Genomic DNA, 17,767 nt, shown 5'->3' on the forward strand with positions numbered 1-17,767 from the left:
AAGGAGTAGGAACAGAATTTCCTTGAGATTCATTGGCAGTGGGTCCATGTCTCCAGCTAAAGTTAGGATGGTTTCGCCAATTAGGATTATATGTTTCTGGAAATGGTCTTTTATAAGTATTGGTGAAATTTGCTTGATCATGCAACACTTCTTGAAAAGCAGGGATTGTAGGACAATCCTTGGTCACATGTGCATTACTCTCGCAAATTCCACATATACTTTCAACAATAGTTTGTGCTTTTCCTATATTGGCTTTGCTTAATTCCATGGCTTCAACCTTCCTGGTCAGATTAGCAATTTTTACATTGACATCATTATCATCTTTAATAAGATATATTCCTCCTTTTGCATTAGGTGCTATTTTAGATTTTTCATTTTTATCTGTTGTATCCCAAGCTTGTGCATTTTCTGCTAAAAGATCAAAATAATCCCAGGCTTCATTTGGTTCCTTACTCATGAATTCACCATTACACATCATTTCTACAAATTGTCTCATATTGGAGGACAAACCATCATAAAAGAAACTAATGACCCTCCAAATTTCATATCCATGATGTGGGCAAGCAAGCAAAAGGTCCTTAAATCTTTTCCAACACTGAAAAAATGTTTCTCCATCTTTTTGTGCGAAGTTCATGATATTTCTTCTAAGTGTGTTTGTTTTATGTGTTGGAAAGAATTTTTTTAAAAATTCTCGTGTCATTTCTTGCCAGGTAGCTATGGTCCTAGGCCTTAAGGAGTGTAACCATGACTTAGCTTTTTCCTTTGAAGAAAAAGGAAATAACTTAAGCTTAACTACCTCTTCAGTGACATCATTGAAATGAAGTGTTGAACACACTTCATCAAATTCTTTCAGATGCAAATAGGGACTTTCAGAATCAAGTCCGTGAAACTTTAGGAGTAATTGAATTATTCCTGGTTTCATGTCAAAAGCTCCCGCAGCAGTAGGAATAACCATACAGGATGGGGTACTGGTCCTAGTGGGTTGTAGATAATTACGAAGCGTTCTAATAGGTAAGTCATCTTGAAATTCATTATCTCCCTGATTACTACCATTATCTTCCATTTGATTATTTGAATTTTGAACAATTAAATTTTTATCTCTTGACTCAACTCGAAATAATCTATTCGTTTTATCTCTCTCCCACAACAGCATAAACTGAAATTTTTTATTTATTTATTTATTTATTTTATGTATATATATATATATTTGTTGGTACAAGTACCACCTAAAGAGATCTAAACAAACACCTTAACAAAAATTTAATTAAAATTAAACATCCCCCAATAATTTCTAATGTTTTCCTAAAAATTCTAGACAACTCCTAACTAGTTTGAAGAGGACACCTAAGCCTCCAATTCGGTCTAGTAACCTTAGTCGACCAGGTAAGCTCCCAGGTAAGTGGAGGGGTCACAATGCGTGTAGCAAAGGTCCCACTTAAAACCCACTTTCCTCGAACAGAAACTGTCTCCCTTCAATCACTTAGAGGGACAAAGCTTGCCTAGACATCAACCGGGCCACAGAGCGAAATTGGTGCAACTTTCAGTGGTCTTCGTCCTATTGAGCTCGAATATCCTTAGGGGCCAACGTCTAGTTGATTTTAATTAGGCTTAGGATATTTATGCACTTGGATGATTTTTGGGCTAAGGACGATTGATGAATTTCCGACCTTATCTTTTTAATGGGTTCAACCCTTAGATTATTTTATGCAAATGCTTTATACTATATGCAACAATCAAGAAGATTTTTAACATTTTATGTCATGACATTAAATTGCATTTAAATAGTTGATCAAGCAAACTAGCTAAATTTTTTTTTTCTTTTTATTTTTTTATTTTTTTATTTTTTATTATTAAAATTTTTTTAAACAAGTGTAAAATTTTAATCTAGGAAAAATAGGACTAGTATGAACAAAACAGGAAAATTAATTTAAATACTCACAGCCAGAGTTCGTTCACTCTCGGGAATCCAAAAATATGATCTTGATCTTCCTCGTTACTGGTCCCGCTTTTTGTCGTCCTTGAATCTGTAAAGATTTGAAATTTCAGCCGTGTTAAAAATAAAGAAAAATTGAAGAACTAGAAATTAAAAATTGAAATTTGCAGCCTTGTTCTCGTTCGCACGTTGCAAATCCCCGGCAACGGCGCCAAAAAATTGCTACGTTTTTAATCTTGCTCTTTTTAAAAAGGGAAATTAAATGTAGAATACCCCAAGTATAGGGTGTAGCAAAGTAATATTCTCGGTGAGTCCGAGATCGAATCCACAGGGATTTGACAGTGAACAAAAACTAAAGGCTGAATAATATTCGAATTGACAAAAATATAACTAAGGCATCAGGATTCAGCCTAGCACTTCATCATGCTTTTCTTAAAATCATCTATTATCTCAGTTAGATCTGAGTAAAGACCTAACCGGAAAGTGGAGAGGTAAAAATACCAATTAATCGTTATTAAAATAGATTTAGTTTTATGGGCAGTATTACAGTAATTCTATTTTAAACTACAGGGATTTCTAAGCATCTGTTATACCCGGAGGAAATAACAAATCAAAAAAAATATATAAGTTTAAAATAGTTTCTATAAATCTGCTGCACCATAAATCAAATCAAAAACATTAAAATCCCATTGATGATTAAAGAAAATACATGAAGAAAATGCTAGGCTTTTTCCTAGCCTTAGCTAAAAAAGATTTAGTTATCCATATGAGATGCAAGCATTTTTATAAAAGGGATTAGCATAGAATAAATAAAATAAAGAATAAATCCCTTTTTTTTCTTTTTTTCTTTCTTTGATTGAGAAAACAGAGTGCTCTGTTTTCTCTTCTCTCTCGCGTCTCCTCCTTTGTCACGGCTGCTCCCGGTTCTCCTCCCTCACCTCTCCTCCTCTCTCACCCGGTTGAGAAGACGGATCGAAAGAGGAGATGAGAGTTTTGCTTCGCTGGTTCCTTTAGCCTCTTCCTCCTCCGTCGCGGCTGCTGGCTTCCTCCTCTTCCGTCGGCTGTGTAGGAATGAATCCAATTTCCTCCTCTTGAATGGCCTCCCCCTCTTATAGCATGTTGAAGGCGCGACTGGTGAGACGTGCGGTGGTTTGGGAGTTGATCCGGTTGCTTGAGATGCGGGATGAAGTTGAATCGCTTGAGACTCTTCAGCTGGGAATGTTGCAGAAGTTTGAGAACGGATGAGACACGGGGTGGAATGATCCGGTTGGAAGATGAATGCTGGGGACGTTGCAGAAGTTTGGGAGTTGCGCACATCGCCACAAATGCAGGGAAACTCCTCACGGATGCATGCTCTGTTTGTGGGAATGTGCTTCACGGGTAGATGAGAAGCTGGGAAGAGAAACTGGGAAGACATTTATGTTGGGAAGTTGAGAAGACTCCTCTGATGGCTGGAATTCATTTGCTGTAAAGAAAGTGGAGGACTCGGCTTGGAATGTTGGGTTTGTTCCCAAACAGAAGAGATGGGATGTTGATCCTGTTGCATGTTTTGAGAGGTCACGAACAGTTGAGAAGTTGGAAAATTTCAAAGCCCCCATGTTGTGGACGTTTGGAAAATTTGTTGAGCTTGGGCTGCCAGGCATTGGGCTCAAATCTAGAGTTACTGGGTCTCTTGGATTAATTTCACTCAAACACAAATAAAACGTTAATTAATTAATTTTATTAATAAAAATTAGCTATAATACTAATTTAAGATGGTATAAAAATTTTACTTTTGTACTCTCATCAATTACTTGGCTACGAGGATTAGAAATCATGTTTTAAATATAAATATTTAAACATTACATGAACCTGGCTCTGATACCATTGAAAGGAACCCTTTGCTAGGTAGCATGCATGATTTTAAAATTTTCTAGAAATCAGCAGAAGCAATTAAAAATTAAACTCTTTAATTTTTTTGCATGCTTAAGATCTAATCTCTACCATAAAAATAAATACCAGGATTTAAATATTTATGTAAGACATGAAACTATGATTGTATGTCTAACTTATAATTTTGAAATTTCAGCAACCCTGAAATTTCAGCAACCATGTTAAGATCTAATATTAACATCTAATGAGATCAAATCTCATACCTGATTTGCTGGAAGCCTTTGATGATTTCTTGATCACGCTCTGTAGTCGCACACACATCCGACCTCTATGAATCGTCCACTCGAAGCTTCAAGAAGATCGCCGACTGCGGGAGTGCTAGCTCGCGCAGAAATGCTGCAATGGCTGAACTTTTCTTCCTCGTGGCAATCAACCTTTTGATTGCTCGCTGAAGAAAAAGAAGATGATGGAGGAGGAGAAGAAGGAGAATAGATGGTGGCTAGTTTCAGAATTTTTCAGAACATATGAAGCCCTAGGCATGGAGGCACTTTTGTAGGCCAAGGAGTCTAACTCCTTGCCTAGTTTGACCCTCATGCCACACCCCTCTATTTGCCAACTTATTTGGCTGATTAAATCTCCAAAAATTCTGGTGAATACGGTAGCTAAGAGGAGATTTATCCCTCTTAATTGTGCACCATGAATCCCTACATTTTAGGGATTCATGTGCCACCAATCCTAGTGCCACACTCCTTTTGATTCATGCGCCATGATCTCCTACAAATTAGGGATTTTTATCCATTGGTTTTGGGAAGTTTATGGCGCCATCTTTTCTAGAAAATATGGGCATGCCTCCTCTGATTTTCCATGCCAACTCTTGGCTAAAAATAAATAGGGAGGCACCATGAATCTAGGAGATAAGATGAGGTGTCTATCTTCTCCAAGAAAGAAAGCTAGACTCCTAAAATTTAAGGATTCTTCTTCTCATCTAATTCTGAATTTTTAGACTCATAATCCTTATCAAATAAAAACTTCTAATTAACTTGGGTCAAGCCCAATCCAATTAGGTCAAGTCCCATCAATTAGGTCAAATCCTCATGTAGCCCGAATTGAATCTTATTCAATTTGGCTTAACCAAAGGCCAATCATTCAATCAAATTGAGTTCATTAGCAATTTAATTACTAATTAATCCTTCAATAATTTAATAATTATTTTACTGTAACATTTTTTTTGGATAAAGGGAAGTGTGTATATATCCAAATTGAAGAAATGACGTATAAATGCACAGGGGCATACCCCAGAAATCAAAGGCTAGGAGGGCATACCCCTCTAGCCACAACAACTAACTACAAAGCTTGTAAGAACAAAATGATGAGAGTGTCAAAAGATATCATCAGAGAATCCCCACAAACTGTGAAGCCATCTATTAGCAACCTTTGCTTTGGGTAATTTGTCAATCGAATTGACCAATGTACTCCTGGACGATTCTTAATCGTCTGTCAGCCATTTGATCAACCTAGAAACTTCTATGCGTGTGACCTCATAGGTTCGAACCTAAGCCGATAGCATAAGAACAACTTTCTGTACTAATCGAAATAACCATCTTGCAATGGTATCCGATGTTCGGATAGGCCAAATAATTGCTAAGCAACATTCCAAAACTCTTGGACTATGGTTACCATATAATTTATCCCTATGACACCGAATACCTATGAAGACTTTAGAGTTCAGTGTCAACTCTTTAATCAGTTCATCCAAAATGTTTTTCAACTTTACAAATTCTGTGACTCCTCACAAGGATTATCCTGGCCAAGGTTTTGCTAAATTGAACACAAGAGCATTATCTCCTATGACCAGAAGGGGTCAATCCCTTCTTGACTCATACATCGACTTCGCAAGTACTTGACTGTACCTAGAACACTTTCATCACTAAATTAGAAATTCAGATAGTCCGGTATCAAAGTACAGTGAGTTGCTTGCTAGTCACCGTGGCGTTCTCAGATCGGAGGGATACTTATATCCATATCCACTCGGAACATCTCCTGATAGCAGAGTAATCCGGATCAGATCACGTTCAATAAAATGTACTCCTACACTTCACCTGTGTGGCATACTAGTGTCTCTACACTCCTTGGTTAAGAGGACGACCAACAAATATGTCACACAATGACCTACACTTAATAATGTCATTGTCCTAGTAATAACATATCATTTGGTCATGAACATGTTTAAGGACTTGTAGATAAATTCTCCTTTTGTCATTTATAAGGGTCCTAAAGACTTTATCACATTACATGAGTTCATGAAGATGTATAAAATATGGGATGAAAAAATGCCAAATGACTTTTATTATATATTAATTCATATACATCTCAATCATCAATAGGCTGACGATTGACCTTTAGGACACATTTTCCAATACCCTTCCTGCTGGGGGGGTAGTGTTGGGGGCGGATGGGGGACCCGAGACTTTAGTCGCACATTTGAAGAGTAGCGGAAAGGATTGTGCCTTATAAGGAGGAGGCCACCCCTTTCCTTCTAGAGGGCCCTTTTAAGAAGGACAAAGCCGTGAAGAAAATATTGCCCATCAAGAGTTGCGCACGATGTAAAGCACGTGCATACTTACCCAAAGCGAACAAAGCCGTGAGGAAAATATTGCCCATCAAGAGCGGTGCATGATGTAAAGCACGTGCGTACATTCCCAAAGCGGACAACACCTCTGGTCGGAATGCAGTCACTTTTTCGCTCTAACAGATCCCATCTAAATGCAACCCTATTTCAAAATGAACCTACTGCAGCGAATCCGCACCACAAGGATCCAAATAGCTAGGGCCCAAGTTTATGTGCTTGTCAAACTACAGTGGCCTCACAGTGGATAACTGAGGCATCGCAGGTCAAAGAACCCGTCATACAACTGTAGCATAAGTAGTCACTGACAAGTGGATAGATATCCATATGATTACTTTATTTGGTCACGCTCAGTACTTTGTTCTCCAACAAGTACTTGCACAATTACTTTCAGTGTCTCTATACTGTGGACTTGAGACTCATCCATCTGACTAAGTGATCTGTACACTAATCTCAGCGGATCGATCACCGCCCTCATGATGGAACCATCGATCAGAAGCATTTAGAAATTAATTCCTAATGACACATGCCTCAAATTCTCAACTCCTTGAGAATATGTGTCATCATTTTATTAATTTCTTGGATAATTTATGGACACATACAAACATGAATGAATAATAAATTGCCCAATCTTATTTATTAATAAGAGTCAAATTACAAATTTATGCCCCAGATTATAAATATGCGTTAGCCACATTAGCTTTTAAGGCATACTTCTAACAATGTTCCCTAGCACACTTGGAAGGGAATGAAGAAGTAGAGCCAACAAGATTATTTGGCACACCTACTGGGCATTACATTCTCTAGTGAGACCTTGTAGTCATCATTACATTCTTTGGTGGGACCTTGCATTGTCATCATCATACTAGTTCTAGTGGGATAACTATGTGGTCGGCATTAAAGAACTAAGGAGACATTGGATGCTTACCGGATGTTGTCTCCTCTATAAGTTGATCTTCTTCAGAATATGCAAGTGCAATTTCAGTTTTGTTAGTAGGAACACATGTGCAGCCTATTGGAAATGACCTCTTACCAAACAAGAGCCATATTAAAGCCCTTAAAGAAGTGGAATAGGAGGACTTGGAATATTTATAGCAAAGCAAGTAGAGAAACTTGGTTTTGCTGCTAAGAACCAGGTTCCCTAGTGATGAGAGCACAAAAGTGCGATCTAAGTACCAATTAACATAGCCTAATGCTAGCAAAATAATGATAAATAATAGGTGTTAACATTTGCATGATTAAATATTTTATCTTTAGCACTTATTATAATTTTTATCATTATTTTATATAAATTCATTTAAAAAGAATGCATCTTTCCAGCTGCAGAACAGAGTCCATGACTCTTCTTCCACGCACCCGAGCAACTTTCCATATTCCGCGATGTATCCCAAGCTTCCAACCATTTGCAGTCAATTGACTTTGTGTTTCCAAATCAACATCATCCCAAGCGCCAGCATTAGCTTTTTCCATCTTCACTGTCCCAGGTTCCACTTCTGCATTGTCCCACGAACAGAGCTCCCCAGCCATCCACGTGCAACCCATTATCCCGTGAGCATCTCCGCATGCGAGCCAGCATCTGCGCGCGATTCTCCCGCACCCAAAGCGCTGCGATCTTCAATTTCCGCTTGCAAACCTCCCAGCATCCGTGCCCCATTCTCGCGATCGTCCCAGGATCGGCATCCCATGCTTCCGGACCCGTATCAGATCCCCCAGCATCCACGATCTTCCGGAGTCTTAGATCCACGTCGTCCGCACCCGTGATCGCTCCAGTATTCGTCCACTCCGCGTTCTCATCCTCCCCGCATCCATGAGCCAGCTTCCATGGCGATTCTCCCGCATCCAATTCCCTGCAATCTTCCATTTCCGCGTCTGCCTCTTTCCCCGTTTCAAAGCTTCCGTGATCAACGTCAGCGAGCAATCTTCCGGATTTCCAGCATCCCGTGAAGCATCGCAGCACCCGCGATCAGCCCCAGTCATCCCGTTCGTCCGCTCATCCCAACACCATCCGCCCGTCGTCCTCAGCCGAGATCAGCATCCATTCCTTCCAAACCATCCGCATCTCATCCAGATTCCAGCATCCGTTTTGATTTGCTTGGAAGATTATTTGAAATTTGGAGAGGTTTTCCTTAAATAAATAGGAGGGGTTAGCGAGCCAGAGTGAGCGGGGGGCTTCCTCTCTCTCGGGTTGTTCTTGTTCCCACTCAAAAACAGAGGGGCTCTTATTCAAAGAATAAAAAATAAAGAGGGGGAGCGGGGCTGCCATTCAAAAAAAAAAAGAAGCAAAGAAACAGGGTATGCCCTGTTTTCGAAAAGAAAAAAAGAAAAAGAGTGAGAAAGAGAGAGGAAGATGATCGGCTAAAGTCCTAGGTGATAGGTGAAGGAAGATCCTTTGATGTACCGAGTTCATGATGTAAATTCTACTCCTTTACTTTATACGATTTATCTTTTTGATTATGCCATGATTCTTATATGTTGAAAATGCTTTTATGATTTATGCTTATTGAAACATGTCTTCCTCGATTATTTGCTTCATCGTTGACGTTATAAGGCACGTTGAATACTCAAAAAGAGAATTCGTTTTATCAAGAACATACTCCATAATTAAATTTTATCTGCTTATAATTCTAAAAAAAATAAAAGAATCATAGAATTTATCACGTGAATTTGATATTATCAAAGGAGATTCTGGATCCCTACACCATCTTGAAGGAAAAATTTCCCGAGTTGTCCGATAAAATCGAACGCCAGGCATGAAAAATCAGTTTTAATTTTTTTTTATTTTATTTATAACAATTATAAATATTAAATTTAACTTTTATGTAAAATTACCTCAAGCCCGTAGCGGAAGTTGGTCGAGGTAATTTGAATCTGGATCTGGATCTAGATCCCTGAAGGTAGCTCTGCAAGGCCTGGATCTGCAAGCCCTCTACTTCGCACGCACGTCAAGCTTCGCAAGAAGGTTGGATGATGTCTTTACTCATACAAAACAATCTTTTGCAAAAGAACCCTTGGAAGAAAGGAAATCTAGAAAAAGGACCTTCCTATTTCTTTCTTTCTTCTCTTTCTTTCTTTCTTCGGTTTCTTTCTTCCCGTTTCTTCACAATACGCCTGAGCCGAACTGATGCCCGTCTCTTGATCTTGATCACAGAGGGAATGGAAGGAAGGAGAGGACACCGGCCCTAGACCGTACTCCAAACCACCAGAGGGAATGGAAGGGAGGAGAAAGGACTCCCTCTCTCTCTTCTTCTTCTTCACAGAAGCAAATCTCCCCTTCTGTCTGACAATTTTCTTCTCAAGAAAATTCTCATCCTCTCATCTTCAAAATGATATGGTGGCCTCAAATAGGCCAACGCTAAGAGGAGTTAAGAGGCGTTATTGACCGAGCATTAAAGAATTCATTTATGGATGAATTTCATAACGCTTGTTTCAAAACAAACGGTGGGAAAAAACTAGTGAATCCATGAAAACGTGCCAGATTTCAAAAATCTAAATGAACCGGAATGTAGCCAGTTCAAAACCGAACATTCCGGTCCAGACGGCAAGCCGAACGGAGGCTAGACGATGGCGCGGTGTGGAGACGAAGCTAGGAGGAAGAAGGCTCTATTTTCTTCTCCCAGCATTTCTCCATCGCGGCTCACAAAGCAAGTGTTAAGGGTCCATGAGCGAAAGTGGTCCACGGGTCCATGGGATTTAAAAACCAAGTCAGCCGTTAACCATTGAAATGGGTTTAGCCAAATAGGAAATGGGTTAGCCCATTTTGTAATAAAGCAAGCCTATTTGATTCTAATCCGAATTGACAGCCGATTTAAATGATTTTTGACTCGGAAAAATTCCACATGAGTCCGACTCATGGGAAATTCAATTGGGTCCAGTTTTGGCTCGATCCAAATCCGACTTAGATCAGAACAAATACGAAATTAAATCCCACTTAAATCATGATCGAGCCCAATTACACTAATTTAGACCTAATCAAATCCAATCTCAACAATTGAGTCCTGATCAAGTTCCATTACATTAATTGAAACTTGATTGACCCGAAATATGGACTTAATTAGTTGTTCATCCATGAAATTTAGCATGTACCTCATGTTCAGTGCTAGCGGAACATAGACAGAACTAAATTCCAAATGACCCATAATTTAATTCTTAATTAAATTGGGTCAAGACCTTCCTACTTAGTTTGACTAATGTGCGTGACTCCGATAGGTTCGAACACTAAGCCGGTAGTACATGGACTACTCCATGCACTAATCGAGGTGACCATCTAGCAATGATACCCGACGTCCGGATAGGTCAAATATGCAAAGCAACATTCAAGAACCTAAACGTATGGTTATTGCATAATTCATCCCTATGAACATCGATGCTCAAGATGACCTCAGAGTGGACTGTCGAACTCTGGGTCCGGTCATCCATAGTGTATTTCAATTAATCAAATCAAGTGACCATCACTTGGTTTACCCTGGCCAAGGTTTTACTGAATTGAAATACAGTGAGACATCAACTCCTATAATCTAGAGCGGTCAATCCCATCTTGACTCGTACACAGACTTCGCGAGTACTTGACTGCACCCAGCATCCTTCCGATCCCTAAATTAGAAATTCAGGTCATCCAGTGCCTAAGTACAGTGAGTTGCTTGCAAGTCACCATGACAGTCTCAGGTCTAAGGGGTACTTATGCCCATACGCTTTGCAAGCTAACTCCTGACAGTAGAGTGCTATGCAGGTGAGTCACTGTTCAGTGACGATGTACTCCTACATCTCACCTGTATGCCATACAGTGTCTCCACACTCCTTGATTTAAGAGGACAACCAACTAAATGGCACACAACGACCTATACTCGACATAGCTATCGTCCAATTGATAGCTCATCATTTGGTCGCGAACTGGTTTAAGGACTAAATGATAAAACCTCTTTTATCCACTAAATTAGTCCTAAGGACTTCATCACAATACACAGGAGTTCAATTTGAAGATGCAACACTTGTGATGAATAGAAAATTGCCAGAATAAATTTTTATTCATTTTAATAAAACATATACATAATTCAATTTCTTACAACTAAAAAATTGGCTTTGGGACACAATTCCCAATAACTCCCACTTGGACTAAAGCCAATTTGTACAGTATCTTATACCCATCTTCGATTTATGATAATCGAACTCCTTTACAGAAAGTGCTTTAGTGAATGGGTCAGCTAGGTTCTCCTTTCCATCGATCTTTTGAAGATTGACGTCACCTCGTTCCACGATCTCTCGTACAAGGTGGTAGCGACGCAGAATGTGCTTGGTTCTATGGTGGGACTTTGGCTCCTTTGCTTGTGCAATGGCTCCAGTATTGTCACAATACAAAAGAACTGAACCGTTGATTGAGGGAGCTACACCAAGTTGATTTACAAACTTCTTGATCCAAACAGCTTCCTTTGCCGCATCTGATGCAGCAACATACTCTGCTTCGCATACGGAATCGGCTACTGAATGCTGCTTGGAACTTTTCTAGCAGACTGCTCCTCCATTCAGGGTAAACATAAATCCTGACATACTCTTACTGTCATCATGGTCTGACTGAAAATTAGAGTCTGTAAACCCCACAAGTTTTAAGTCAGATTCTCCATAGATTAACCATTGGTCCTTAGTATTTCTTAAATACTTAAGGATGGTTTTCACCACCTTCCAATAGTTCTCACCCGGATCAGACTGATACCTACTCGCTACTGCTAGTGAGTAAGCAACATCCGGTCTTGTACATGTCATGGCGTACATGATAGAACCTATTGCAGAAGCATATGGGATTCTACTCATACGCTCTCTCTCTTCGGAAGTTGTCGGATAATCTTTCTTAGAGAGAGAAATTCCTTGGCCTATCAGAAGATAGCCCTTCTTGGAATTCTCCATGTTGAACTGCTTCAACAAAGTGTCGATGTACGTGGATTGGGACAATCCAAGCAACCTCTTAGATCTATCTCTATAGATTTTCATCCCTAGGATGTAGGATGCTTCTTCCAGATCCTTCATGGAGAACTGTGATGACAGCCAGAGTTTCACATTTTGTAATGCAGGAATGTCATTCCCAATTAAGAGAATATCATCCACATACAACACAAGAAATGTGATCACTGAACCGTTAACCCACTTGTAGACACAAGGTTCTTCTTCGTTCTTAACGAAGCCATATGTTTTGATAGTTTTATCGAAACGTATGTTCCAACTTCGAGAAGCTTGCTTAAGTCCATAAATAGACTTTTGTAGCTTGCATACTTTGGACTCGTCTAAGGATGTGAAACCCTCAGGTTGTATCATATACACCTCTTCTTCCAGCTCTCCATTTAGAAAAGCTGTTTTCACATCCATTTGCCAGATTTCATAATCCATATATGCTGCTATAGCTAGCATGATCCGAATAGATTTTAGCATTGCCACAGGAGAAAAAGTCTCGTCATAATCGATACCATAACATTGACGATACCCCTTGGCAACCAGACGGGCTTTATAGGTCTCCACCTTTCCGTCTGCGCCTCTTTTTCTCTTGAAGACTCATTTACACCCTATGGGTTTTATCCCTTCGGGTGGATCAACTAGTGTCCATACACTATTGATTTCCATGGATTCCATTTCGGATCTCATGGCATTAAGCCATAACTCAGAGTCGGACCTCTGCATAGCATCCATATAGGTAATCGGATCCTCATTGTTCTCATCAAGCTCGATGGGATCTGCGTCTTGGACCAAGAAACCATAGTATCTGTCCACTTGACGCGGCACTCTACCTGATCGCCTTAATGGTGCTTCTACATTGGGCTCCGGATTTGATCTAATCGAATTCGGTTCTGTGGGTTCAGTAGTTTGTGTTAAATCTTCCATCTGCTGAGCTTCACTAAGTTCAACCTTAGAGGCAACAATTCCTTCACTAAGGAATTCCTTTTTCAAAAAGGTTGCCTTAAGTCCTACGAACACCTTTTGTTCATTAGGAAGGTAGAAGTAATAACCCCTAGTTTTCTTGGGGTACCCTACAAAATAACACTTATCGGATCTAGGACCAAGTTTGTCAGTTTGAGAACGTTTAACATAAGCCGGACATCCCCAAACCCTAAGGTATGAAAGTGTCGGCTTACGCCCAGTCCATATCTCATATGGAGTCTTCTCAACAGACTTACTTGGAACCTTATTTAATATTATACATGCAGACTCTAAAGCATAACCTCAAAAAGATATAGGCAGACTAGTAAACCCCATCATGGATCGAACCATGTCTAACAGAGTTCGATTCCTCCTTTCGGATACACCATTGTGCTGAGGTATTCCTGGAGGGGTCCATTGTGAGAGAATCCTATTCTCCTCTAGATAAGTCAAGAAATCACCAGAAAGGTATTCTCCTCCTCAGTCTGACCGAAGGATCTTAATACTCTTTCCAATCTATTTTTCTACTTCACTATGAAATCGTTTGAACATTTCAAATGATTCCGACTTATGCTTCATCAGATAGACATACCCATACTTGGATAGGTCATCTGTGAAGGTTATAAAGTAGGCATAACCACCTTTGGCACTTACGTTCATAGGTCCACATACATCAGTATGTATGAGGCCAAGAACATCGCTGGCTCGTTCACCTTTTCTAGAAAAAGGTGACTTGGTCATTTTACCCAGAAGACAGGATTCACAAGTTGGCAATGATTCACAATCATTGATTTCTAAAATGCCCTGTTGGGCTAACCTGTTTATCCTATTTTTATTTATATGACCTAGCCGGCAATACCATAAATAGGCTTCATTGACATTATCTAACTTAGGACGTTTATTAGAAGTGTACATTATATTCACAGGCAGTGATAGAGTATAAATGCCATATTTCAATTGTCCACGAAAAATTTTAATACCATTCAAAATGATATCACAAAAATTTTCTTTTATTGATAAACAATAACCATTTTTGGCCAAAATGCCTACAGAGATGACATTCATTAAAAATGTTGGACAATAATGACAATCATCTAATATGACTACTCTAGATTCAAAAACAAGCTGAATGACTCCTAAAGCTAGGACTGGAACTGATCTTCCATCTCCAACGTTCAGGAATCTCTCGTTATTCTTGAATCTTCTACTAACTTGAAGTCCCTGCAACGAATTGCAAATATTAATTGGACTTCCGGTATCCAATACCCAAGTGGTAGAATCATAAATTGAAAAATTACAAGGTGTTATCATATAATTACCTTGTGCAGCAACTGTTTGCTGCTTTTTCTTCTTAGGCCCGTTTGGATCAAGGGACGCTATGTAAGCCGGACAGTTCCGCTTCCAATGACCCATCTTCTTACAGAAGAAGCACTCTGCCTTGCTCTTATCAGCTTTACGCTTCTTAGTCTGGCTGGGCTTAGAGACCCCAGCACGAGCTTTCTGCACCTTCTTCTTCTTTTCTTTCTTAAAGGAAGAAAGTCCTGCAGAAGTCCCACCTACCACATTCACCGACTCCTTTTTGAGTTGGTGATCCTTCTCATAGGTCTGTAGTAAACCTAGCAAACCATGATAGGATACTTCAGGTTTAGTCATTCTATAATGACTAAGGAAGGTCAGGTAGGACTTGGGAAGTGAGTTTAAAATGGCGTCCTTGCCCAATTGCTCGTGCAAAGGAAAGCCAAGTATACTTAGGCGATCGATTTGTTCGACCATGTACAATACATGATCGGTGACCGATGCCCCTTCCCTCATGCGGGCATTGAATATAGCGCAGGAGGTCTTATGTCGTTCAACATCATCAGGTGTGCCGAAAGACTCCTTCAACATTTGAAGGATTTTCACTGGCTGTGCTTTCTCGAATTTACGACTAAACTCATCATTCATCGAGGCCCTCATGATGCAACCCACTGTAGTGCGATCGTTGAGCCACTTCTGATAAGCGTCTCTGATTGCACGTGGTGCATTGGCTGCAGGTTCCTCAGGTGCAGAATCCGATATCACATACAGGATCCGCTCATGCTCTAATACTATTTTCATCTTTCGATACCAGCTATCGAAGTTAGGTCCATTAAGCTTATCATTGTCTAATAGTGTTCGGAGGGACAATGAGTTAGCCATATCTGAAAAATAAAGGAAAAACCCAACTAATCAGTATATGATTTATTTAATCCTAAAGACTTGGACTTTAGTCTAAAGTTTTCTCCCACTATTTTAATCGAATTAATAGCCTCTACCTTTAATTCGAGGAATTACTTTAATTTCCTAGTGGGTACTAGAATCCGCATAGACTGCATACGGGCCCAAGGAAGGCTCGGCCAACCCATGTGCATCTAAGGGTAGGTACATTACCAATTATTTCTCTAAACAATTTCTAGCAATCAATTTTGCCCCAAGTGGTAATCAGTAGGCGGAGGCCTCCACTGAAAATCCTGGTTAGGTCCAACCATTAATGAACTAACTCGATGATACTACCTAATGTATGATCAGGCCCGAGGAAGGCTCGGCCAACCTAATCACAATTAGATAGCTCAAAAAGCTATCATATAATGAAGGATAATTCCAGTATTTAGAAGAACACCAGACGGAAGCGTCCTGCATGTTCAACTGTAATATTGGACCTATTATCATTCACCTTAATGGGAGGTTATGATCTAGTTATCTATATAACTTTATCATTTTAAGGACCTAATAATTTAGAGGATTTTAAATGATATGTAACCTGATCGATAATTCTAAATTCTCCCACTGATTTCACCAAATCATATAGAGAACTAGCTCTTATTGGTCTATTAGACACCTAAATCAGTCACACTGATTTTCTTAATGGCATGGGTGAGTGCCAAGTCTCAAAGTACCTTAATCAAAACTTGATCGACCAAATTGGCCAGGTAAGAGAGATCATGGGAGGGTTACGCCATTAACCTCTTTCCTAGACACCAACTATGTTGGCCAGGTAAGAGGTAGCCCCATTTAAAAACCATGATCAAATGCCGACTTACCTTAGACACCAATTGGTTTATGATGTTGATTTAGGTTATCCTTAGGAACTCGGGCTCGACCACTGAGTCACAATCAGATCCAATTGAAATGTTTGGATATAATAAACTACAACTATTGGGTTTATCATTTTATAAAGCTTGATTTAGTCTAGTTCAACTATTGATTAGATAAAATCATGTTTCTTAAGTTAGTCCATTTCAATTTGATTTCATGATTAGGTCTAACCTAGTCAACTAATCTGATTGTGCTGACCCATGCCCCAAAACCCATGTTCAAATTTAAATTTTAATTCGAATTTTAAATTTTGAATTTTAAATCTTTATTTGAAATTCAAATTTTAAATTTTAAATTCAACATTTAATTCTTTATTAAATGTATTATGATCATGGATTCAAGGTGTCAATTTATTCCAAATATAAACAATTTATATTTAAACTTTGTGGTCATAATAAATTTAAAACTAAAATTTCATAAACATCAATTATGCATAATTTCACAAAAATAAACTATTTATTTTATGATACAAATTAATCTCAATTTTGTGCTAGGACAACCTTTTCACTATAAGGGATTAACCTTATAGCAGGACAACCTTATAATTCAGCACAAGATTGATATTTTATCAATAAATCTAGATCTAATCTAAATTTAAAAATTAAATCATACATAATTCTAGATGTTATAGGCCAATTCCATCGGCCAACCTGGCTCTGATACCAGTTGAAGAAAAAATTTTCCGAGTTGTCCAATAAAATCGAACGCCAAGCATGAAAAATCAGTTTTATTTTTTTTATTTTATTTATAACAATTATAAATATTAAATTTAACTTTTATGTAAAATTACCTCAAGCCCGTAGCGGAAGTTGGTCGAGGTAATTTGAATCTGGATCTGGATCTAGATCCCTGAAGGTAGCTCTGCAAGGTCTGGATCTGCAAGCCCTCTACTTCGCACGCACGTCAAGCTTCGCAAGAAGATTGGATGATGTCTTTACTCGTGCAAAACAATCTTTTGCAAAAGGACCCTTGGAAGAAAGGAAATCTAGAAAAAGGACCTTCCTATTTCTTTCTTTCTTCTCTTTCTTTCTTTCTTCGGTTTCTTTCCTCCCGTTTCTTCACAATACGCCTGAGCCGAACTGATGCCCGTCTCTTGATCTTGATCACAGAGGGAATGGAAGGAAGGAGAGGACACCGGCCCTAGACCGTACTCCAAACCACCAGAGGGAATGGAAGGGAGGAGAAAGGACTCCCTCTCTCTCTTCTTCTTCTTCACAGAAGCAAATCTCCCCTTCTGTCTGACAATTTTCTTCTCAAGAAAATACTCATCCTCTCATCTTCAAGATGATACGGTGGCCTCAAATAGGCCAACGTTAAGAGGAGTT

General features: G+C 39.2%; 1 non-coding gene across 1 annotated transcript; it reads left to right on the top strand.

The window, feature by feature from the left end:
• Window positions 1-545: 545 nt before the first annotated feature.
• Window positions 546-652, top strand: LOC113461648. Its single transcript, XR_003383945.2, has one exon. It is a non-coding gene; the product is annotated as a small nucleolar RNA R71 (small nucleolar RNA).
• Window positions 653-17,767: the final 17,115 nt, after the last annotated feature.

Source organism: Phoenix dactylifera, unplaced genomic scaffold (assembly GCF_009389715.1).
Source record: "Phoenix dactylifera cultivar Barhee BC4 unplaced genomic scaffold, palm_55x_up_171113_PBpolish2nd_filt_p 000763F, whole genome shotgun sequence".
NCBI classification, from domain to species: Eukaryota; Viridiplantae; Streptophyta; class Magnoliopsida; order Arecales; family Arecaceae; genus Phoenix; species Phoenix dactylifera.